Source organism: Mauremys mutica, chromosome 5 (assembly GCF_020497125.1).
Source record: "Mauremys mutica isolate MM-2020 ecotype Southern chromosome 5, ASM2049712v1, whole genome shotgun sequence".
NCBI lineage: Eukaryota > Metazoa > Chordata > Testudines > Geoemydidae > Mauremys > Mauremys mutica.
In genome coordinates this window covers 8,996,079-9,021,441 of record NC_059076.1, presented here as the reverse complement: position 1 = coordinate 9,021,441, position 25,363 = coordinate 8,996,079, and the positions used below count along the sequence as shown (strand labels likewise).

The 25,363-nt window shown below is 46.4% G+C and overlaps 1 long non-coding RNA gene across 3 annotated transcripts in view; it reads right to left on the bottom strand.

The window, feature by feature from the left end:
• Positions 1–8,274, bottom strand: part of LOC123371871 — a 44,159-nt gene extending 35,885 nt beyond the window's left edge. For 2 of the 3 annotated variants that reach the window (XR_006579972.1, XR_006579973.1), the window contains exon 1: positions 6,802–6,860. This is a non-coding gene — a long non-coding RNA (uncharacterized LOC123371871). Of the gene's footprint in view, positions 1–6,801; positions 6,861–8,005 lie in introns of those variants that run through there. The other variant, XR_006579971.1, reaches the window with a different exon arrangement.
• Between the last annotated feature and the right edge of the window lie 17,089 nt (positions 8,275–25,363).

The window sequence follows — 25,363 nt, the reverse complement described above, 5'->3', positions numbered from 1 at the left end:
GCATTGCCGTGCAGAGTGGATTTCCGATATTTGATTTCATATGTGTGTGCTGAAAGTAACAATGCCCAACGTTGCATACGACTAGCAGCTAATGGGGGAATGCCTGTATAGGGTCCAAAAATTGATGTCAGAGGTCGATGGTCTGTGAGAAGAGTAAACTTTCGCCCAAACAGGTACTGATGAAACTTCCGAATTCCAAAAACAATTCCTAATGCCTCACGTTCGATTTGGGCGTAGTTAGTTTCTGCTTTGCTTAGAGTGCGTGAAGCAAAAGCAATAGGTCTCTCTTCTCCTGAAGGCATAATATGTGACACGACTGCTCCCACTCCATAAGGGGAGGCGTCGCAGGCCAATTGCAGTGGTAAGGATGGATCAAAGTGCGTTAGAACTTCAGAATTTAGCAATGCATCCTTAGCTTTGTTAAATGCAACATCACAGGCTTCAGTCCACTTCCAGGCCTTTTTCTGCCCAAGGAGCTCATGAAGTGGTTTTAGCTGTGTGGCTAACTGTGAGATGAACTTTCCATAATAGTTCAGGAGTCCTAGAAATGAGCGCAGCTGGCTTACATTTCGAGGTGGGGGAGCCTCCACAATAGCTTTAACTTTTGCAGGGGCCTTATGAAGACCTGCAGAATCAATGATGCGTCCCAAATATTCAACAGAGGGCTTGAAGAATTCACACTTGTCTTTGCGAACTCGTAGGCCATACTCTTCCAGTCTTTGTAGGGTAGCCTCTAAATTCTTTAAGTGATCCTCTTCATTTCTTCCCAAATCATCTCCAAAAACAGCAGCATGTTTCCTTAGTATAGGGGTTAGACTGGTTTCTTCTTTAGTCATCCGGTGCACTTCTGCCCCGTTCAGTTGAATCTTCCCAAGCCAAGATCTACCCATTAGGGCTGGGTAGTTAACTCTCACTACAAACAGTGGCAATTTAGCAGCCTGTCCATTGAGCTCCACCTTAACATCAATAGTGCCCAACATGGGCACAGCTTCTCTCCTATACGTCTTCAGAACAGTTTTTGTTGCCTTAAGCGGAAGATGCTGTAGCTTTTCTTTATACACAGTCTCTGGGACCAGCGAGACGGCTGCACTGGTGTCCAGTTCCATGCATATAGGTTTGCCATCCAATAACGGGGTTACCCAGTATTCATGTGAGCCCATTGCCAAAGACAAAACATGCAGTAGCACTTCCTCTTGCGATGAGGTGTCACCTTGATCATCCTGGGTCTGCTCTAGGGTATGCAGGGTTCCTCTTTTTGTCGGCCAGACCACAGGCCTCTTTTTCTTTTGTTTACAGGCACACTCAATGTGTCTCTTTTTGCCACAGTGTCGACACACCAGGTCCTTACACCAGCATTCCAATGCCTGGTGACCCAGCTTACCACAGCGGTAACATTCTTGACTCTGCACAGTTTTGTGGGTCGGTTCTTGTGACACTTTTTGCACCCTAGGGGATGCACCGATGTATTGCGCCTCCCTTGTAGCCAGTTCCATGGAGACAGCAATATCAACAGCCTTCTGTAAGGTAAGCTGAGCCTCTATCAGTAGGCGCTTCCATATAGCTTCACTGTAGAGGCCACACACTAACCTGTCACGCAGGGCATCATTTAACATTTCTTTAAATTCACAGTGTTCTGCTAGCTTTTTTAAAATGGCTACAAATTGTACAACTGTTTCATCTTCCTTTTGGTCTCTTTTGTGGAACCTATATCTTTCAGCAATTACCAGTGGTTTTGGGGGAAAATGGGACCCCAGGATTTCCACAATGTCACTGTAAGATTTAGTCTTAGGCTTAACAGGATGTAGTAAGCTGCGTAGCAGGGAGTAGGTTTTAGCCCCTACAACACTTAAGAATATTGGCACCTTCTTCGCTTCTGTAATGTCATTTGCAATTTAAAAAAAGCTCAAAACGCTCAGTATACACATGCCACTGCTCCATATTCTCATCAAAAGGTTCCAGTGGCCTGGTCAGAGTAGCCATGATTTTATTTTCACTTTCACAGTCAGTGCAAACAAGCAGCTTTTTTGTTTGTTTGTTCTTTACCTTGACTTCTACTTCCTTCTGTTACTGGAGCAGCACCAGAATCCCATCCTCGTCGCCACTTGTTATATCCTTGGGGGGAGCCGGTTTAGGAAGAAATCAGTTGAGGCCAGAGAGCTGACAGCTAACAAAACCACCATTTTATTTACAGAGACAGAGAGCTCACTCAGCCAGCTGAAGCTGGCTGAGCTAAGCCATAATAATCTAACTCAGTTGCCATGGCAACAAAAACCATGACAACCAAATACACAACACACTGGAGAAACGAGAAACTTTTCTTTACCACGCCAGCTGAGATGACTTTTCCAATGGACAGTGATGTACTTGAAAGCAACACAGGAACACTGAGAAGGAGTAAGAAGAATGATATCAATGGGACTACTTTGTGAAGTCGAAAAGATGCACATGTCTTTGCAAGATCAAGGCTTTGGCTTGAATCTCCTGAGAAAAGTGGCAATGCTGTAATTGCTTGCAAGGTACATGCAGTATCTTGATTTCAGTATTTGTTGCCTCTTTTTTAACTGCCTTTCTTTTGCCTGCATATTTAAAATACCTATATTTAGCAAAAGGGTAGGTGGAAAGGAGAGAAGCAAAAAACAGGCAAAGACAAAGCAGTAGAAATAACCATAGAGGACATTCAAAGAGCACCTGGTCTTCTAACCGAAAGGTCTTCAGAGTTGTTCAAAACCATCCCAAATGGTGGAGAAAACAGCTCAGGGAAATTGCTGAAATTATCAGAAGCTCAATATTAAAAGGCATTTGTGATTTGTTGTTGCCTGAATACCATTTTTGCAGTGACCTAAGGCCTGATCCAAAGCCCAGTGAATTCAATGGGAGTTTTTCCCATTGATTTCAATGGGCTTTGGATCAGGCTCCTTAATGAGTCAATTTCATTCCTCAAATTCCAAATGGCATTCTCAAAACATCACTTGCAGTCTATTGGGGTAAGTGATATCCCCATTAGTTTCATTGCTCCTAATAAACAACACAGTTGAAAGTTTTTGCTGCTTGCATATTGGAATCTTTCCAATGATTTAATCAGATCTTGAATATTAAAGAGTACATCTCCTTCTGGGCAGACTCCTGTGGTGCCCTGCAGCTCAGCATATGCCTCTCTGATGTGGTTAGCCAGCTTCTGTAACTGTTCTCTTTCACTGCAGCAACAATTGCTGGTTAACCCACAAGATTCCATCTGAGTCCTCTGATTTCCACTGTGCATGATCCATGCTTGTGATTCACTAATTGAACTTCTCCCCATCAGAGGCAGTAATGAATCAATGCCCCCAAACAGAGTTCAGGGATATTGCTAGATGTGTGGAGTGAAATTACATGATAAACTGCAGAGCCATAGAATAAGCTGCATGTCTCCTGCACCTTTAGCCACCAAACCTGCACTCTGCCCATTAATTCAGTTCACCTGGGACTATATCTAATATTCCAAACCTCTGAACAGCGGCAGCTGACATTAAAAAAAGAAATAAAAGCCAGCTAGAATACACCAGATAAATATTGCATTCTAGCCTCCCAAAATGTGGAATTTCTGCCACAAAAGTCACACCAGCATGTTTCTTTCTGAAAACAAAGTGCCAAGATGTTTTTCTAAACAAGAGGAGTTGTATTCATTTTACAGGTAGAATTGCACTTCACATGATTTCATTGAAATCAGAGCAGAATTCAGCCCTTCAACTACAACAGATTTAAGGAGGGGGGAAAAACACCTTTAGTGGAAAAAGACAAAAAGGGGGGGGAAGTGGAAGAGGCTGGAGGTCCAGGAGGTGCTAGAGACAGATAAAACAACACAAAGAAAAAACATGTGCTGTGTAATCACAGCTACCCAGTCACATACCATAGGCATACGTGACACCACTTATTGTGCCCATTCACTCTGTTATCCCCCAACTGAAGTTAGCATGTGCACCTTCTCTTCTGCATTAATGACATGCACTAGCCCAAAACCAACTACATCCACCTTCCCAGAAGTAGCCCGTCACTTTCCGTGACCCCCATTTGTGACCCAAAGTCCATGTGAAAAACAAATTTCAAACAACCAGAAATGAAGGCTCTTGGGGTATGTCTACACAGCAAAAAGCCACAAACCCACAGCAGCAAGTCTCACCCTGGGTCAACTGACTTGGACTCCTGTGGCTCTCTTGGTGCAGACATTCAGGCTTGGGCCGGAACCCATATTTCAACCCTCTCCCTGCCTTGCCAGGTTTCAGAGCCCGGGCTCCAGCCTGAGCCAGAATGGCTACATGGCTCTTGTAGCCCTGCAGCACAAGCCTGAGTCAGGTGAGAGCTTGGAGAGGTTGGTGCCACAGGGTTTTTTGCTGTGTAGACATATTTCCTAGAAGCCAGAGGCAACCTGTGGCTGCTGATAGTGGGGGGGAGAGGGGGACAGAGTGAGGGCAGCCGGCTTTGGCAGTTTTACTGCGCATGCGCAGTCCATGTGCACATGCTCAGTACAAGCCAAGCAAGAAATCGGGGGATGGGGGGGCACATAACCCGCCCCCCATGTGTTGCCTCTGCTAGAAGTAGTGGCCACTTCTGAAAATGCGGGTCTTAATCTCTATATACTTGTTCTTTCAGCTTCCCCTCCCCCAACCCCTACAGGCAACTAATAAACTAAAAGGACCTGCAGTAATTCCATGGCACTTCTGCCTCCTGTTCCTCTCACTGTCACAAAAGAAGCTGTATTGTAGCCACTCCCCCTAGCTGATTGCTTCCTTAGGCTTGGGTGATGCTATTGTTTGTTTTGATGCAGCATTTATAGTGTGTCATGATTAGGAAAAGGGATGGTCTAGCAGGCCCTGGAGCATAATGCTCTAATTTTGTATTTGTTCAAGCCAACACCCCTCCCGGGTTGCAACAATGGGGCCTTAACACTGTTTTGTATGCCATCTGGCCTCTGGAAGTACTATATGCCTTAGTTTGAATTCAAGCCACCCTTCCCTTCTCTTTGGTATTCTTTGTTCAATGTCACAGCAAGAACAGATTCCTGATTGCCTCGCTACATGTTTATAATTAATCCATCTCAAGAGAATTATAGCCAATATTACCACCAATGCATTTTCTAAGTATTGAATCAACAGTGGTTCCAAAAAATATATATGATTTATTCTCCCCCCCCCCCCCCCGGAGCAGTCATTTGTAAGAAGCAGATTACAGACATTCTGTAGCTGGCAAGAAAAACATATTAGCAATTAATACAGTATTTTGAAAGGAATCTTGACAACTGTAGAACTCTCTTGATGGCAGGAATGCAATAATGTAACAGCATTGTGAAATATGCAGCAGTGATCAAGATAATAAACAAGACTGGGACTAGAAATTTTGATTGCAAACTCTTTGGAGCAGAGACCATTTGTTGTTCTGTGTTTGTACAGCACCTAGCACACTAGGGTCCTAGTTCACTATTAGGGCTCTTGGCGCTATGGCAATACAAACGATAATGAATAATAGACGAATGAAGATGTTTGTTATTTTCAGGTGGTTAGAAAGTGGTAAGTAGTTTATGTCAAATTCTGTGAAAAAAAGATTTTTCAGCTTTTTCAAACTCTTTCATGGGATTTTTAGGGTGGGGGGGCTCAGAGAAACTGTTGGTGCATTGCTCTTGAGTTTTGAACATTTTTCAGGTTTTTCCTTTTTTCAATCAAAACATACCGCATGTCTAGGCAGTGCAAATTTTCTGTGACAAATTCTCCTTTAGAAAAAGGCTATTTTTCATTTTTTTTAAATCCCTAATTCCAAAGGAATAGTTATGACCAGCTGTAGAAATGATAAAGCAAATGGCCACAGAACGATCTAGCGGATTGTCTGAATCAATAAACTCACGGTAATTCGTAGGGCCCGATCCCTTACCCAATTCAATGGCAGTCGAGCGTTAGGGCTAGACTAGTGCCTCACTTAACCAAGCCAGGTGGTAAAGGGACATGAAGTCCTGCACCCACTGCTTGATCTTCCATCTGGGTCTGGTGTGTCCTTGCTTCTCTAGATACCTTCCCCCGGGAGCAAGCTGATCTTCGCTCTATCCCTCCGACCCACCTGCCACAGTTGCTAACCATGTCTGAGGTGAGGGAGTAAGCTACACCCTTCAAAGGCTTCAGGAACTCACCTCATCTCTTGATTGAGGGACAAAGTACGTGAGACATTGCTAAGACAGCAGAGAAACAATTGATAGGGCTAGGGCGTCCTTTCCTAATGCTCTCTCTACCAGTTACTAAGCAGGCTGGAGAGGGTTAAAGGTGGAGTTAGTGGGTGATTTCAGGAGTCCATTTACTTCTGTTTGCCCATCTGTAAAACTGGCATTATAGCCCTTACACACCTCACTAGGGGCTGGAAGAGTTAATTAATGACAGTCTGTAAAGTCCTTCGAGAGCCCAGATGTAAGATATAAACAAATTACACACTATAAGTAAAGCATTATTAATTATTGTTATGATTAGACTATTGCAGCTTTACAGATATTTCAAAAGGTCATACCCAGGCACCACAAAAATCTGCAGCTGCAAAAAGTCTGCAAATTCTGAGAAATTAGGGTCTCCCCAGGGATTTCCTGTTTTCTGCAGCCTCTAAGCTTTCACTTAAGAAAACATTTTCTGGCTGTGAAAATAACTATCGTAGTGTAAATTGCTGACTTTCTGAGTCTGCAGGGAGGCTGAAATAATCACACCAAGAGAAAAGAAAACCTCTCCCCCCCGCACCAGAGTGGTCTGCAAGATTTTCAATCTTAATTATGAACATTTAAGGGGCAACACTCTTAACCTTTTCAGTACCAACCACTGCACCAGAACATCCAGCTACTGTGCTGCTTTAGCCTGCTTGGCTGTGAATCCTCGGATAAAGGATGGCCTGTTACAATTCACCCCACACGTCCGGACTACGAAAATAGCATTTGGGTTATGGTGATGAATGAGGAGTTTGCTTCTCTCTTGAAAATTAGAATAAAAGGAAGGATTATCAGGATGCCAGCTTAAAAAAAAAACCCAAACAAACACAAAATGTTACTCTCATCCCTGATCCAAAGCCAATCAAGTTAATGTGAGTCTTTCTATCGACTTTAATGGGCTTTGAGTTGAGCCAACAGTAAAGTTTGCATAAAAGTTTCTCTTAAACTTGTGCAGTAGCTAAGGCACTTTAATAAGCCAATGAATATTTTTCAGTTATCCCGCTTGTCTCATATGGTATTACCTAGCATTAAAATATGAATAAAGGCAAATAGAATAGAAAATGAAAAGCATCATCCCTGCTTTAGGAAGCCTACAGATTTGGCAGGAGGAGGTTGGAAATCCCTACAGATTTTGCCAAAGTGCTTTGCAGGTGTCTTTTGCCCTTGGTTTAATTAACTGAGTGTATTTCCCAAATCATAACAGCTTGGTTTAGGCCATGTATGATCACTTTGTTCTGTGCAAATATGGCTGTAGCGTGCCGACATAAACGAAACGTTTCTTATATAGAGGATTTTATACAATCTATGGAGTAGAAGTTACTGAAGTCTCTACAGTGCAATTAGAACAGTCACAAAATATGTTTATTAACAGCTAAATTCAACTGCTTAGTTGAAACTCCTAACAAGATGAGTTAGTTGCTTCATGGAGCAAGATGGAGGGGGTGGGTATATATAATTTGTTTGATTTTTTTCAGGAATTTTGTGGTCTTCATTTTATCTACATGGGGTGGAGATACTGGGGCTGGAAGGGAGGGGAGGACCACATGGGGAGTGTTGCAGAGCATACCTGCCTTGCAGTCACCCTGCAGCAGCAGCTCCTGTCCCGTGGGGCTGGGCTCAGCTATCCGCTCTGGGGATGGAGGGGAAGCCAGACCAAATGGGAGTGAATGGCGCTGCAATGCTTTGCGGCAGGAAACACGGGAGAGGAGCTGCCACTGTCGGGCGAGTGTGGGGCCAGGCCCCTGCTGGAAGAATATGCAGCTAACACCAAAGAGAGAAGCAGATTCTCCTCTTACTTACCCTGGTCTACATCAGGAGCAGCTCCCCTGAAGTCAATGGAGCAAAACAGCTGGTGTCAAACTAGCTTAAGCAAACTGAGAATCAAGCCCTGGGCATCAGGCATAACTGTCGCTCCCCTGGCGTTCCAGTTGGTTTGTGTATCCTACAGGCTCTGTCGGACTTGATTCCAGACTGCATCAAGTCCAAGATTGGCCTCTGCGAGTGGCCTATCCTTGATGCTTCTGAGGGAAGGAAAAACTCCCCATCAACAATATATCTAAGCCCTCAACTGTGCGGAGCTGCATGTGATGTCATAGCCCGACCAGTACACATCTCCAAGGCACCCTAGAGGAATGTTCTGGGTACCTTTCTCTGGGGAAGGCCTGGCCCCGAGCTGGGCACAGGTGTGCCCCTCAAGTTCAGTAAGAGGGCTGGCTCTAGCTCACTGGCTTCTGAAAGGGGCTGAGACTGCCTGGAATGCCTTGTGCAATGGCTGGAGTCCTCCCTCCATCAGTGTCTCCTCTCAAGCCAAGCAAGAGAGAAGGGAAGGAAAATTGGAAGGTTTTCCAGTTTCAGCTGGTGATGACATGCAGAAGAGAACTTCTGAGAGAGACATGCTGTGAGTTGGAGCTGGCTCTCTGCTTGGTTTAGCTATCACGTTTAAAGAACAGTACAAATATTTGTGTTAGGAGAGGCAGGAGGTGCAGTGCTTCATGGCTTTGGCAGGTCAGTAGTAATGAGAATTGCCGCCTGAAGGGGTGCATTCAAAATGTTAACACTTGCATGTAAAAAACCCACCATTTTTTAGTCCTCCAAACAGGTTCAAATCTGAGTTTTGAACAACAGCTGGAGTCAATTGTCATTTGAGCCAAACCAGTTTGCCCCTCCCAAGCACAGACTTGATCCCACCTAGACGTCAGAGCGATGGCCAAGGAGCCATGCTGATATGTCATCAAGGGCACCCCTGCGGTCTCCATTCTTGTGGTGTCGGAGCACCTCTGTCGTTAATGTGCTTATTCTCAAAACACCACTGTGAGGAAAGGAAGTGCTATTAGCCCCGTGTTGCAGATGGGCAATTGGGGCACAGACTGAACAAGACCCAGATCCTGGAAAGTACTAAGGAGCCTAACTTCTCTTGATTTCAAAGAGAGTCAGGTACCCAAATCTGTTTGATGATCTGGCCTAAGCGACTTGCCCAAGCTCACACAAGAAGTCTATGGTCAAGCAAGGAACTGTTGACTTCTGAGTCATAGAATCATAGAATCATAGAATCTCAGGGTTGGAAGGGACCTGAGGAGGTCATCTAGTCCAACCCCCTGCTCAAAGGAGGACCAAACCCAACTAAATCATCCCAGCCAGGGCTTTGTCAAGCCTGACCTTAAAAACCTCTAAGGAAGGAGATTCCACGACCTCCCTAGGTAACCCATTCCAGTGCTTCACCACCCTACTAGTGAAAAAGTTTTTCCTAATATCCAACTTAAACCTCCCCCTCTGCAACTTGAGACCATTACTTGGCTTGGAATGCCTTGTGCAATGGCTGGAGTCCTTGTAGTGTGGGGCCCAAAACTGGACACAGTACTCCAAATGAGGCCTCACCAGTGCTGAGTAGAGAGGAATGATCACATCCCTCGATCTGCTGGAAATGCCCCTACTTATACAACCCAAAATGCCATTAGCCTTCTTGGCAACAAGGGCACACTGTTGACTCATATTCAGCTTTTCGTCCACCGTAACCCCTAGGTCCTTTTCTGCAGAACTGCTGCCCAGCCATTCGGTCCCTAGTCTGTAGCAGTGCATGGGATTCTTCCGTCCTAAGTGCAGGACTCTGCACTTGTCCTTGTTGAGCCTCATCATATTTCTTTTGGCCCAATCCTCTAATTTGTCTAGGTCCCTCTGTATCCTAGCCCTACCCTCCAGCATATCAACCACTCCTCCCAGTTTAGTGTCATCTGCAAACTTGCTAAGGGTGCAGTCCACACCATCCTCCAGATCGTTAATGAAGATATTGAATAAAACCGGCCCCAGCACCGACCCTTGGGGCATTCCACTTGATACTGGCTGCCAACTAGACATGGAACCATTGATCACTACCCGTTGAGCCCGACCATCTAGCCAGTTTTCTATCCACCTTACCGTCCATTCATCCAGCCCAGACTTCTTTAACTTGCTGGCAAGAATACTGTGGGAGACTGTATCAAAAGCTTTGCTAAAGTCCAGAAATAGCACATCCACTGCTTTCCCCTCATCCACAGAGCCGGTTATCTCCTCATAGAAGGCAATTAGGTTAGTCAGGCATGACTTGCCCTTGGTGAATCCATGCTGACTGTTCCTGATCACTTTCCTCTCCTTTAAGTGGTTCAGAATCGATTCCTTGAGGACCTGTTCCATGATTTTTCCAGGGACTGAGGTGAGACTGACTGGCCTGTAGTTCTCTGGATCTTCCTTCTTCCCTTTTTTAAAGATGGGCACTACATTAGCTTTTTTCCAGTCATCCGGGACCTCCCCCGATCGCCATGATTTTTCAAAGATAATGGCCAATGGCTCTGCAATCTCATCGGCCAACTCCTTTAGCACCCTCGGATGCAGCGCATCCGGCCCCATGGACTTGTGCTCGTCCAGCTTTCCTAAATAGTCCCAAACTACTTCTTTCTCCACAGAGAGCTGGTCACCTCCTCCCCATACCATGCTGCAGAGTGCAGCTGTCTGGGAGCTGACCTTGTCTGTGAAGACAGAGGCAAAAAAAGCATTGAGTACACTAGCTTTCTCCACATCCTCTGTCACTAGGTTCCCTCCCTCATTCAGCAAGGGGCCCACACTTTCCTTGACTTTCTTCCTGTTGCTAACATACCTAAAGAAACCCTTCTTGTTACTCCTAACATCTCCGGCTAGCTGCAACTCCAAGTGTGATTTGGCCTTCCTAATTTCACACCTGCATGCCTGAGCAATACTTTTATACTCCTCCCTGGTTATTTGTCCAATCTTCCACTTCTTGTAAGCTGTTTTTTTGTGTTTAAGACGAGCAAGGATTTCACTGTTGAGCCAAGCTGGTCGCCTGCCATATTTACTTTTCTTCCTATACATCGGGATGGTTTGTTCCTGCAACCTCAATAAGGTTTCTTTAAAATACAGCCAGCTTTCCTCGACTCCTTTCCCCGTCATGTTATTCTCCCAGGGGACCTTGCCCATCAGTTCCCTGAGGGAGTCAAAGTCTGCTTTTCTGAAGTCCAGGGTCTCTGTTCTACTGCTTTCCTTTTTTCCTTGTGTCAGGATCCTGAACTCGACCATCTCATGGTCACTGCCTCCCAGGTTCCCATCCACTATTGCTTCCTCTACTATTTCTTCCCTGTTCGTGAACAGCAGGTCAAGAAGAGCTTTTCCCCTAGTTGGTTCCTCCAGCACTTGCACCAGGAAATTGTCCCCTATATTTTCCAGAAACTTCCTAGATTGTCTGTGCACCGCTGTATTGCTCTCCCAGCAGATATCAGGGTGATTAAAGTCACCCATGAGAACCAGGGCCTGTGATCTAGCAACTTCTGTTAGTTGCTGGAAGAAAGTCTCGTCCACCTCATCCCCCTGGTCTGGTGGTCTGTAGCAGACTCCCACCACGACATTACCCTTGTTGTTCATACTTCTAAATTTAATCCAGAGACTTTCAGGTTTTTCTGCAGTTTCATACCGGAGCTCTGAGCAGTCATACTGCTCTCTTACATACAATGCAACTCCCCCACCTTTTCTGCCCTGCCTGTCCTTCCTGAACAGTTTATATCCATCCATGACAGTACTCCAATCATGTGAGTTATCCCACCAAGTCTCTGTTATTCCAATTACATCATAATTCCCTGACTGTGCCAAGACTTCTAGTTCTCCCTGCTTGTTCCCCAGGCTTCTTGCATTTGTGTATAGGCACTTAAGATAACTCGCTGATTGTCCCGCTTTCTCAGTCTGAGACAGGAGTCCTCCCCTCTTGCAGTCTCCTGCTTGTGCTTCCTCCCGGTATCCCACTTCCCCACTTACCTCGGGGCTTTGGTCTCCTTCCCCCGGTGAACCTAGTTTAAAGCCCTCCTCACTAGGTTAGCCAGCCTGCTTGCAAAGATGCTCTTCCCTCTCTTCGTGAGGTGGAGCCCGTCTCTGCCTAGCAATCCTTCTTCTTAGAAGACCATCCCATTGTCAAAGAATCCAAACCCTTCTCTCCGACACCATCTGCGTAGCCATTCGTTGATTTCCACGATTCGACGGTCTCTACCCTGGCCTTTTCCTGCCACAGGGAGGATAGACGAGAACACCACTTGCGCCTCAAACTCCTTTATCCTTCTTCCCAGAGCCACGTAGTCTGCAGTGATACGCTCAAGGTCATTCTTGGCAGTATCATTGGTGCCCACGTGGAGAAGCAGGAAGGGGTAGCGATCCGAGGGCTTGATGAGTCTCGGCAGTCTCTCCGTCACATCGTGAATCCTAGCCCCTGGCAAGCAGCACACCTCTCGGTTTTCCCGGTCAGGGCGGCAGATAGATGACTCAGTCCCCCTGAGGAGAGAGTCCCCGACCACCACCACCCAGCCTAGCTCCTCAGCAAACTAGGCCAGTGACCACCCTTCCTCCCCAGGAGCACTGCACACAAAACATGGATCTTTACTGGGCAATAAGGACACGTGCGGCGCAACAGTGACCTCTGAGCAATTCACAGTCCCAGTTGCTTGCAATAATTCCTCTCCAAAGTATGAATTCAAAGGACTAGCTCTTATCCCTTACTATGGCCCCCCGCCGCCGAATTACCGCCGAAGACCGGCTGCACTTCGGCGGCGGGTCCCGCTTCGGCGGTAATTCGGTGGCGGGGGGCCCCCGCCGCGGGTCTTTGGGACACTTCGGCGGCGGGTCCCGAAACAGAAGGGCCCCCCCGCCGCCGAAGACCCCGGGCCCCCGGAATCCAATCCTCTGGGCGGCCCTGAGGGAGAGTGCCGCAGTTCCCAAAGTGGCTGCTTGGGGCCGTAGGAACTATGGCACAACCTAGGATGACTCTTATCTCCCTTAGTTGGGCCAGGAGGGGATATAAAATCGGTCCTAGGTTTGAGGGGCAGTACACATCACAGGGTCCTTCCTTACCCAAGTCTGTCATGCTGTGAAAGACTATATCATACCCTGATTCTGAGACAGCTCTGGATCATCTGTGTTTCTACAGTCCCACCTTTTGATTCAGTAACTAGTCAGAGTTGGGGCCACAAGGGAATCACTCTAGCATCTGCTCTGACCTCCTGTATAGCAAAAGCCACCCACACTACCCAACACCTGCACACTAAACCCAACAACTGGAATGAGACTAAAATATTACAGCACACTCAAAACTAGATTTATTATGTGCCACAGGCAGAGAATAGAAGGGACCAAGGTGAACCAGCATCTGAGGGCCCTGCAATTGCAAGGAAGTGATTAATAATTATTTCACTTCCTTGGAGTAGTTTCTTAAAACATTGTGATTAAAATATGTACGTCTCATGTTGGTTCAGTGTAATAAAGTCAATGGCAGTCAATACCATCTTGAAAGATTACTGCTAAAAGTTTCTCTCCAGGCATCTTTTAAGAGGAGAAAACTTGGTAACAGTTTTGGAATTCTGCTGTAAAATAATCATTCCTTTTGTATCATGTCTCTTTTCCTTGTATTGATCTTCCAAGCACCAGTTCTATCTAACTCCAAAGAGCCAGGTCACAGTGTGTAAGCCAGCGGCAACCTTAGATTGTGAAAGACATCAGTCTTTGGTCAAAAATATGTTCTTAGAGAAGGCTGGGACAGGATCCCTTCATCACAAGTGTTCCTAGAAGTTACCTAAATCAAAGCTCTTCTGCACATCAGTCTATGTCACTACTGGCTTCTCTATGTGAATAGTCTCCTGTTAATTTGTTATCTCCAGTGTACCTTTTAAAAAAAAAACCAGACCTTCTTTTAGCATCCATCTACTTCTCGGTCAGTTATTTCAAAAGAGCTATTTCAAAATGGATGACGCTTTCTTTCAAGGTGTGACGAAGTGGAGATTTTCCCTTGTTATGTTGTATGTGAGTCTTGCTGTTTTGCATGAATGCTGTGCGCGCCTCAGTTTCCCTTTGTATTGCACCAATGTCTAGGTGGTGGGAATAAGCATGTGTGACTTTTGTGGGGGCTGCTCCAACTGCCTGCAGGGATGCTATGGCCGCCTCTTCGCAACCTGAGACCCAGGAGGGGGGTGCAACCAGGTGACTCTTGGCTTGGGAAGCGAGACAAAGGCCGGAGGAGGAGCAACGGACAGGGCAGGAGCCAGGCAGCTGGAAGCGAGTTAGTCTCTGCTGGCTTGCGGCACGGAGGGAGCAGAGCCCTGGCTCTGGGCTCTATTCCCCGTTCCCCCAAGATGGACTTGGCAGGAAGTCACTGATTTCTGTGCTAACAAGTTCTGTTCTACACTGTGTTCCTGTCAACAAATAAACCTTCTGTTTTACTGGCTGGTTGAAAGTCACATCTGACTGCGGAGTTGGGGGGCAGGGCCCTCTGGCTTCCCCAGGAGCCCCGCCTGGATGGACTCGCTGCAGGAAGCACACAGTGTGGAAGGGGATGCTGAATGCTCCGAGGTCAGACCCAGGAAGGTCGAAGCTGTGGAAGCTTCTTGCCCTGGAGACAGTCTGCTCAGAGAGAGGAGGCTCCCCCAGAGTCCTGACTGGCTTTGTGGGAAGCAGTTCCAGAGCATCCCCCAGTGACTCCGTGCGACATGTCCTTTTTTAATGGGACAATACGGGGGAAGGAGGACCCCTAAGCCCAGTTAGAAATGTAAAGGTGACAACTATTAAAAACAGCAAGCAAGGGGAAAAAGCTGCTCATACAGTTTGTTCTTTTCATACCTAGCTGCCTCTATTCCAGTAAGCAATCATCCAGTGCTAGAGGCTAGCACAGACTGCATGGCTGTCCAAGAAAATAAAAGTATGTGTAAGAAGATGATTCCTAAGCAGCTGTAAGGCAATGCAAGCAACATGGATGAATGGACATGTAGAAATCTTTGCGGAAATGTTTTTTCCTAAATGATTCGCAAGCTAGTTTGATTAATCCCAGCTGCAGGATCTGTCTCGCTTCCCTCCCTGCCTGCAGGGTTTTTTTTTAATAGTTTCTTTTCCTCATCTGTTCAGTTGGAAAGAATAGCAATCCATTGTACACGCTGCACTTCAGCAAGAACAAAGGTGCTTTAGAAGATGATTTTCATACGTCTGGGATAGTTCATCCTTCCCTGTTTTGCATGTTTGTTTGCAGTTGTTGGAAGCAACAGAAAGCAGAGGGCTGCATTTGTGTCTTATTGTTAATCTTATTTCCATGGATCATAAAGGAAGGCAGCTGATCTAGTTCTGCTTACTGATGTACAAGCATTTTAAAGCATTTTGCATAAGAACCTCGACAATCTCACCTTGAATTGTGCTTTTTGTCAGATCTCACAAGCCAAATAAGGTGAGTCTTAGTCTCGGGGTGTACCTAGAATACTACAGAAAGTCATGCTGCAGCCAGAGGAAGTGGCAGTCTCTCTCTCTCTCTCTCTCGGCGTCAGGCTGTGTCTGTACTATGGAGATTATACTGGTGTAGCTATGTCAGCATAGTTATACCAGCATCACCCCATAGTATAGATACAGCCTTCACTGACACAAGCTTTTGTCATCGGTATTGGGAACATTACCTACTTGAACAAAGCTAGCTACATTCAATGGAGTGTTCTTCCATCAACAGAGCTGTGTCTACACAGGGGTTAGGGCAGCATAGTCAGGGGTATTCCCCCCTCCCCAACACACACACACACTCGCTAGACCGACCTAGCCGCATTAACCGGATTTAAGTGTAGCACAAGCTCAGTGCTGAACAAGTGCTCCAGCATGACGGGAGGGGAACTGTGCTGCAAGGGGGTAACACCAAGGCCCTTTCCACTTACATTTGTTAAGGAGCATGTCGCAACTTTTGCAGGAGCGGGGATGCTAGGCCTTGTTTTCTGGCCAAATTCCAGCTGGAATAGTTGCACTGTGATTACCTCAAATTCCCCCTCCACTTTCCATTGGAGACGGCATTCCTCTTCATTGCCTAAACGCATGCTGTTAAGACAGCTACCGCATTTCACCCATAGGGTCACTGCAACTGAGTTCTGGATGAACAGATTCTGTTTTCTATTTTCCACTGACTGGAGTTGTTCCTGATTTGCACTGGTGTAAAGAAAAGAGAACCAGGCTCATGGTTTTAAAAGCACTTTGGACCCCTTCAGAACAAAAAGGTGCTGGAACAAACATGAGACTGATTAGAAACCCTAGTCACACAAATATAACAAGTTTCCAATTAAGTGGCTATTTTAGTATGTTTTTGCCCACCTAGATATATGACATATAATTAGGAAAGCGATCAACTGAATTGCAGGTACAGAGGCATCAACTTGTTATTTATATGCACTGCATGACATTTAGATGGGAAACAGTAACTACCTGCGTCACCTGAAGCCTCTTTCAGCTACAGCCTAGCAGGAGAGGAAAATTCTCCCCCTGAAAACAATGTGCAAGAACCCACATTACCCATTACCACGGTGTGCAGCATCGTTTCCTCCCCACGCCTGGATCCTCTGCTCCTGGGGAAGCAGCACTTATTATTTGCAGTCATTGGATTTAACAGTGAGTGGACTATTGTATGTTTCCCTTTCCTCCATTCTATAGGTATTTTTTCCTTGGGTTGATTCCTGTTATTTGCTTGTCATAACTCCCACTGGAAGGGCCCATAGCTACCCGTAAGCCACAAAAAGCTCCCCCTCCCCAGAAGAGAGGGACAGATGGTTTTAACTTCATCATAAAAAAAAACATTGTCCTGAGGTGAGCATGTATAAAGTACGAGCATCTGGAGCACAGAGCAGCAAGAACGGCCTACAATTTCCTGTGATCTTTCTCTGGTCAAGTCGCAAAAGAAAAATCCTTTTAATCTTGAGATTCTGATTGTAACAAGAGACCGAGCACTGGTTTATAACCCCTGATCAAAGAGTGTGCAGCCCTCATCTGCAGAGCTCCTTACAGAAGCAGAAATCCTATTGACTTCTATTGGAGTTATACCTGTGCACATAGTAAGGTCCCAAGTTGCGATTCTCAAAGCTGATGAAATTTACCCAGTCAGCTCCCATTCTGTTCACTGGACTATTTCCTCTAGTCATCTTTGAGCCAAATCATTGATCCCCATCCTCCTTTGACAGGGGAAAGGACTGAAAACGTGGCCAATTCCAAACCCCAGGGGAACTGAGGCACAAAATGAGGAATGTTTCTTTTCTTGCCTTGTTCTCCTGATCCAGGCCCTGCAGAAGACCCTCTGGGGCTATGTGAGGAATTGGGATCTGCAGCTGGGAAGGGTGTTGTGTATTTGGTTGTCATGGTTTTTGTTCCTATGGCAACTGAGTTAGATTATTAGGGGATAGCCCAGACGGTTTCGGCCAGTTGGGTGAGCTCTGTGTCTGTAAATAAAATGGTAGTTTTGTTAGCTGTCTGCTGTCTGGCCTCAAGTGATTTCTTCCTAAACCGGCTGCCCCCAAGGATATAACAAGTGGCGACGAGGGTGGGATTCCGGTGCTGCTCCAGTAACAGAAGGAAGTAGAAGTCAAGGTAAAGAACAAACAAACAAAAAAGCTGCTTGTTTGCACTGACTGTGAAAGTGAAACTAAAAATCATGGCTACTCTAACCAGGCCACTGGAACCTTTTCATGAGAATATAGAGCAGTGGCATGTGTATACTGAGCGTTTTGAGCTTTTTGTTATTGCAAATGACATTACAGAAGCGAAGAAGGTGCCAATATTCTTAAGTGTTGTAGGGGCTAAAACCTACTCCCTGCTATGCAGCTTACTACACCCTGTTAAGCCAGCGACTAAATCTTACAGTGACATTGTGGAAATCCTGGGGTCCCATTTTCCCCCAAAACCACTGGTAATTGCTGAAAGATATAGGTTCCACAAAAGAGACCAAAAGGAAGATGAAACAGTTGTGCAATTTGTAGCAATTTAAAAAAAGCTAGCAGAACACTGTGAATTTAAGGAGATGTTAAATGATGCCCTGTGTGACAGGTTAGTGTGTGGCCTCTACAGTGAAGCTATACGGAAGTGCCTACTGACAGAGGCTCAGCTTACATTACAGAAGGCTGTTGATATTGCTGTCTCCATGGAACTGGCTACAAGGGAGGCGCAATACATCGGTGCATCCCCTAGGGTGCAAAAAGTGTCACAAGAACCGACCCACAAAACTGTGCAGAGTCAAGAATGTTACCGCTGTGGTAAGCCAGGTCACCAGGCATCGGAATGCTGGTGTAAGGACCTGGTGTGTCGACACTGTGGCAAAAAGGGACACATTGAGTGTGCCTGTAAACAAAAGAAAAAGAGACCTGTGGTCTGGCCGACAAAAAGAGGAACCCTGCATACCCTAGAGCAGACCCAGGATGATCAAAGTGACACCTCATCGCAAGAGGAAGTGCCACTGCATGTTTTGTTTTTGGCAATGGGCTCACATGAATACTGGGTAACCCCGTTGTTGGATGGCAAACCTATACGCATGGAACTGGACACCGGTGCAGCCGTCTCGCTGGTCTCCGAGACTGTGTATAAAGAAAAGCTACAGCATCTTCCGCTTAAGGCAACAAAAACTGTTCTGAAGACGTATACGGGAGAAGCTGTGCCCATGTTGGGCACTATTGATGTTAAGGTGGAGCTCAATGGACAGGCTGCTAAATTGCCACTGTTTGTGGTGAGAGGTAATTACCCAGCCTTAATGGGTAGGGCTTGGCTTGGGAAGATTCAACTGAACTGGGCAGAAGTGCACCGGATGACTAAAGAAGAAACCAGTCTAACCCCTATACTAAGGAAACATGCTGCTGTTTTTGGAGATGATTTGGGAAGTATGAAGGGAATCACTGTGACATTGAACATTAAACCTGGCAGTCCACCAAAATATCTGAAAGCCCGAACTGTGCCATATGCCATCAGGCCGAAAGTCGAAGCGGACCTGGAGCGCCTGGTCACCAATGGAGTCCTAATACCAGTTACCCATAGCTCATGGGCCACTCCTATCGTTCCAATAGTGAAGAAAGATGGCTCTCTCCGGATTTGCGGTGATTTTAAAGTCACTGTCAACCCAGTGTTGTGTGCAGAGCAATACCCGCTTCCCCGCATTGATGACCTCTTCGCAGGCCTGGCTGGGGGACAAAAGTTCAATAAGATTGATCTGAGTCAAGCATATTTACAGATGCACGTCGATGAAAAGTCCCAAGAGCTGTTGACTATTGTGACTCATAAGGGGCTTTATCGATACTGTCGCCTACCCTTCGGAATAACGTCTGCTCCCGCCCTGTTCCAGAGGACTATGGACCAGATCTTGTGTGGCTTGTCAGGAGTTCAGTGCTATCTGGATGATATCCTGGTCACTGGAAGAAATGAAAAGGATCACTTAAAGAATTTAGAGGCTACCCTACAAAGACTGGAAGAGTATGGCCTACGAGTTCGCAAAGACAAGTGTGAATTCTTCCAGCCCTCTGTTGAATATTTGGGACACATCATTGATTCTGCAGGTCTTCATAAGGCCCCTGAAAAAGTTAAAGCTATTGTGGAGGCTCCCCCACCTCGAAATGTAAGCCAGCTGCGCTCGTTTCTAGGACTACTGAACTATTATGGAAAGTTCATCTCACAGTTAGCCACACTGCTAAAACCACTTCATGAGCTCCTTGGGCAGAACAAGGCCTGGAAGTGGACTGAAGCCTGTGATGTTGCATTTAACAAAGCTAAGGATGCATTGCTAAATTCTGAAGTTCTAACGCACTTTGATCCATCCTTACCACTGCAATTGGCCTGCGATGCCTCCCCTTATGGAGTGGGAGCAGTCGTGTCACACATTATGCCTTCGGGAGAAGAGAGACCTATTGCTTTTGCTTCACGCACTCTAAGCAAAGCAGAAACTAACTACGCCCAAATCGAACGTGAGGCATTAGGAATTGTTTTTGGAATTCGGAAGTTTCATCAGTACCTGTTTGGGCGAAAGTTTACTCTTCTCACAGACCATCGACCTCTGACGTCAATTTTTGGACCCTACACAGGCATTCCCCCATTAGCTGCTAGTCGTATGCAACGTTGGGCATTGTTACTTTCGGCACACACATAGGAAATCAAATATCGGAAATCCACTCTGCACGGCAATGCAGATGGCCTCTCAAGGTTGCCTTTGCCGGTCAAACATCAAGATAGTGCCCAAAAGGAAATCTTCTACTTTGAACAGGTAGAGAATACACCCATAACTGCTACTCAGATAAAGAAGGCAATTTGCGTTGACCCAGTATTGTCCCAAGTTATGGACCTGGTGATGCATGGAAAATCTCGACAAACCTCTCCGGTCTCACCCGACCTTGTTACCTACATGTCCAGGAGGACGGAGTTATTGGTCCAATCTGGTTGTTTGTTGTGGGGGAGACGTGTCATTATTCCACCACCACTGAGATCACAGATGTTAGAACGGCTACATTCCGGTCACTGTGGAATAGTGCGCATGAAGGAAATTGCACGAAGCTATTTTGGTGGCCTGGATTGGACAGTGCTATTGAAGAGAAGGCAAAAGCTTGTATGTCATGCCAGGGTGTGAGGAATGCACCCCAGTGGGCACCCCTACACCCATGGGACTGGCCTGAAAACCCGTGGCAACGTATTCACATTGAAGGAAGCATGTTCTTGGTGGCAGTAGATGCCCATTCTAAATGGCCAGAAGTCTCTATAATGCAGTCCACTACTGCAGAGAGTACTATTCAAAAACTACGAGGACTCTTTAGTCGTTTTGGTCTGCCAGAACAACTTGTGAGCGACAACGGACTGCAGTTCGTCTCTCAGGAGTTTCAAAATTTTATGAAGGCAAATGGGATACACCACATCACGTCAGCACCATATCATCCATCCATCCAATGGATTAGCTGAAAGATTTGTGCAGACAATGAAACACGCTTTGAAATCAGCAAGGGGACAACACTCCATTCAAAAGCGTCTGGATACCTTCTTTCTTTCCTACAGAAACACACCTCATGCTACGACCAAGGCATCTCCGGCCTTTCTAATGATGGGACGACAGCTGCGCACTTGCTTTGATCTGCTGAAACCTTCTGAATCCCGACAAATTGTGCAACATCAGCAGCAAAATCAAGTTATCAGACAGGCACCCAGAGCAAAAGAGCGAACCTTTAGCCCGGGACAGCCAGTTTTGGCTCGGAATTATACTTCCAGAGCTAAATGGGTCCCGGCCACAATCATCACTCAAACAGGACCTGTTTCCTACACAGTCCGGACTGCAGAGAATCTTACCTGGCGGCGACATGTAGATCAGCTGTTGCCAGGTCATGCCAGTCCTCAGGACACATCTGCAGTTGAGTGGTCTGACTTCACCACTTCTGGTGAGACACCGAATCACAAATCACCTGTTTCTGACTGTTCTCCTCCATTACCGCCGGCGGCTGAGATACCCCTTTGCCCAGCACGAGCTGATACCACCTCCTCACCTGTTCGTGCTGCGGACCCAGAGCCCACGGAACTTTCAGGTGCAACAACACCAGAAGTTCGCCATAATCCACCTAGAGACAGAAGGCCTCCTCATCGGCTGGATCTTTAGCTAGGGCAAACCCACGGTTATGGGGCAAAATAATCCCCAAGGTTTAGCCGGGAATGGAGGCAGTCTACCCTCCTTCTCTAGTCTAGTGTGTGTTTTATTTAGGGGATGTTCTTATTAGGGGGGAGGAATATGTTGTGTATTTGGTTGTCATGGTTTTTGTTCCTATGGCAACTGAGTTAGATTATTAGGGGATAGCCCAGCCGATTTCGGCCGGTTGGGTGAGCTCTGTGTCTGTAAATAAAATGGTAGTTTTGTTAGCTGTCTGCTGTCTGGCCTCAAGTGATTTCTTCCTAAACCGGCTGCCCCCAAGGATATAACAAAGGGTGGATGGCATCTTTCCCCAGACAGCTCCACCGTTAATTCCTGGCTAAGATTAGCTTGAACACTTTTCCCTGTCTGCATGGTAGGTTGCAGGAAGATGGCTTCAGGGCCATCTGCTGGGTGGGGAGTTCCTGCCAGAGAGCTGGGGCAGATGGGAGGGTGCACAGATGGCCAATACTTTGCAGAGACAATTCTGGTGTCTGGGAGCGCCTTCACATGGAGTTGGCAGGCCAGGCCATCTCAGCCTTCCACACAGCGGCGGTAATCCTTCCCTTGTGAGTGATGGGCACAACCTATTGCTGGATGAAATTTCAGACAAATAGTTTATTTCCCAAAAAAATGCAGTTTGGGTCAACCTGAAACTATTGGTGCATTTGACACAAAGTCACAATCATTTTGGCCAGAAAAAAAGGCCAAGACTTAGCTCCCTCACAAGTGGCTGGAGGAAGAGGGGATACTGCCTCTTATAATCTTTAGCCTGATGGGCAGAGCTCACCTGGGATGTAAAAGACACAGATTCAATTCCCCCTCTGCCTGGCAGGGAAAAGGGATTTGAAATTGGGTCTCCTATCTCCCAGCAGCATGCCCTAACCACCAGCCTATTGGCTGTCCTTAACTGATGCTTGCTCTCTCGCTCTCCCCCGTTGAAGCTGCTTGAATAGTCAGTGAGCCAGAGTGAGCAAATGGGAGACTAACGCTGCAGCCTGGTAGTTAGGTCATTCACGCAAGAGCAGGGAAAGCCAAGTTGAAATCTGTTCTCCACACCAGGCAGAGAAGAGAACAGAAGCCAGGACTTCCGCAGCCCAGCGGAATGCCCTAATGTCTGGGCCCCAGGCTGAGGTTCCTCCGGCAGTCTAGCCCTTCGCTTTTATTTTAAAACTGCCCAGAAGCAAAGTGATTCTTTCAACCAAAACAAGTTGTGTTAACTTTTTCAATTCACTGACTTCTTTGGAATTTCCCACTGTGGTTGAACCGAGCCCCAAATACTTTTTGTTTTTCAGAACTGCCAGCAAATCAACCAAATGAGCTCTTGGCCCAGCTGTAGGAATGACTCAGTGAAAACACGCAAGGTTCCTCTTGCAGAAACTCTGCCCCATACAGATTTCCCCCATGTAGGGGATTAATCTTACCATCCATTAGTTTAGGATCAGGCCCATGCTCACCAGCCAGGTTCAAGGGGTAGACATTTATTTCACTGTCACTTTAATCTCCCTCCAGGTAGCCAGTAGCTGCCGTTAGGCTGAGAGAGGTTCTTATACATTGAGGAGTGTTCAGAATAAAGCTTTGTTCTGATGCTCTCTAGCTACAAAGGGGCGGGGTGACTGCAGCTTTAATTTAAGGCACAAGGAGTGGAAGTGGCAGCTGTGTCAAACTCTAGGCATCTGAAGAACATGTGGTGTGAGCAGATCATGTTACCTGCTAAATCTTAGCGATTGAGACAGGCAATAGCACCAGATTTCAGTTCCAACCAGGGCCATATGTTTGAACAGAAAGCCTAGTTTCATCTTCTACTATTCCAGTTACCTTTGTTGTCCAGCAAAACATGTCCCTGAGAAACCTGTGAGTTTCAGAGAGCTCTCACGTAACACATTCCTCACTAGTATCAGGCTGTGTTTTGTTCTTCAGGTTCGCGTTCTGTTCAGCATTTCAGAAAAGCACAACAGCTATCCTATGTCAGAGCGGGGGGTGGCACAATGCATGTATGATGTTAGTGTGGGACAGTGGCAATGAGCCACCTCTGAGGACACAACATGCCAGGCTACTGTTAGGTTCACTTTTTACAAGGCATCCCTGCAGTATTTTCAGTAAGCCTCTTCAAAACACCCCATTTTCCCCTGGGGAAAATTATCCCTCCTCCATTCCTGCAGCCCTTACACATCCAAAGCTAGCCCCAACCAGCCTGTCGAGGTTCTGCCTGGGATTCTGGAAGATGCCTATGGAAGTTGAGTGCCCAACTTCCTTGGAGTTCCAATGAGTTGGGTGCCTAACTCCCTTAGACGCCTTTGAAAATCCCACCTCCTACCTCTTTCCTTTGCTAAACTCTCACCTCAAAAAAAAGATTCTAGCCAAGATTTTCAAAGATAGACCTTCCTCCACCAATGAGGCCAGCTTTGATTCCCTTTTGTTCCCTTCTTCCACTCATATCTCCACCATCTTCCACACTCACCCTCCGTATGTAACACACGAGGCTGACCTCTACAAGTCCCGCTTGTCTACAAGTCCTACAACTCAACAAGTTGTTTAGCTGGCACAGAAGCTCCATCTCGTAGGTCTTTCAGCTGATTTCTCTAGGGCACAATTTATGTTCCATTCCCTCTGTATATGCCCTGATCTTTCCCTAGCCCTTGGGCTTAGAGACCACCCACTAGTGTCTTTTAAACTAATAAAGCATATAATGAGAGGCAGTGTACCAGTCTGGCAGGCAGGAGTTAGTCTAGGACTCTGCTTCTGACCTTCTGTGTGACCTTTGTCTGTCTTGTCTATTGTGATTGGAGACTCTGAAGGGCAAAGATGGTCTCCTACTTTGTGCTTGTACAATACCTGCCAATGAAGTCCCAGTCTCAGCTGAGGTTTCTGGGTACTCCTGTAACAGCCTGCTTGGGAATTATTTCTATCTAGTGAAGCATGGGGTGTATGAACCTCCCACTGGCAAGGGTTAAGGGAAGCCAGTGAGCACAGTCAGTGTCCCCGATGGCACCTGGAGGCTTAATTAAGGAAGTTTCATCTGGGTTTCATCCTTAATTAGATGAGACGAGAGGGAGGCTGATGTAATGGGAGGAGCTGAGGGAGGGAGTTGGTGCCCTGGGATTGGCCTTGACTAGAGAAGGTAATTCCTGAAGCACCGAGAAGATAGACTGCAGGGCAGGAGCCTGAGGAGCACTGGGCCTCCAAGGAGAAAGCCCTGGGAAGCAGCCCACTGTATTAGAGCAGGAAAGAATACTGCAGAGCATGGGATGGTGGCAGAGTTTTCTAAGGCCTGGGGCAGGAAGGGTGGAAGAGTGTGTCCCCTTTTGCATTAAATTTGGACTTTGGGTAACTCAGAAGGGGTAGGACAGAATGTGACCAGGCCAGTGGTCCAAGTCATAAGACAAAGTGGAGCACTAGCAGGCCTGAATGGTATTTGGTGGGGCAGTGGAGAAGGCCCTGCAAAAAAACATTTACCTTAAGAAAGAGAAGGTTAAGGGGTGACTTGATGAGTCTAAGTATCTATATGTGGAACAAATATTTAGTAATGGGCTCTTCAGTCTAGCAGACAAAGGTCTAACATGATCCAGTGGCTGGACACTGAAGATAGACAAATTCAGAGTGGAAAACAAGGTGCAACTTATTAAACAGGGAGAGTAATTAGGGCAATTTTTAAATCCAGATTGGATGTTCTTCCAAAAGAATTATTTTGGAGAAGTTCTCTGGCCTGTGTAATACAG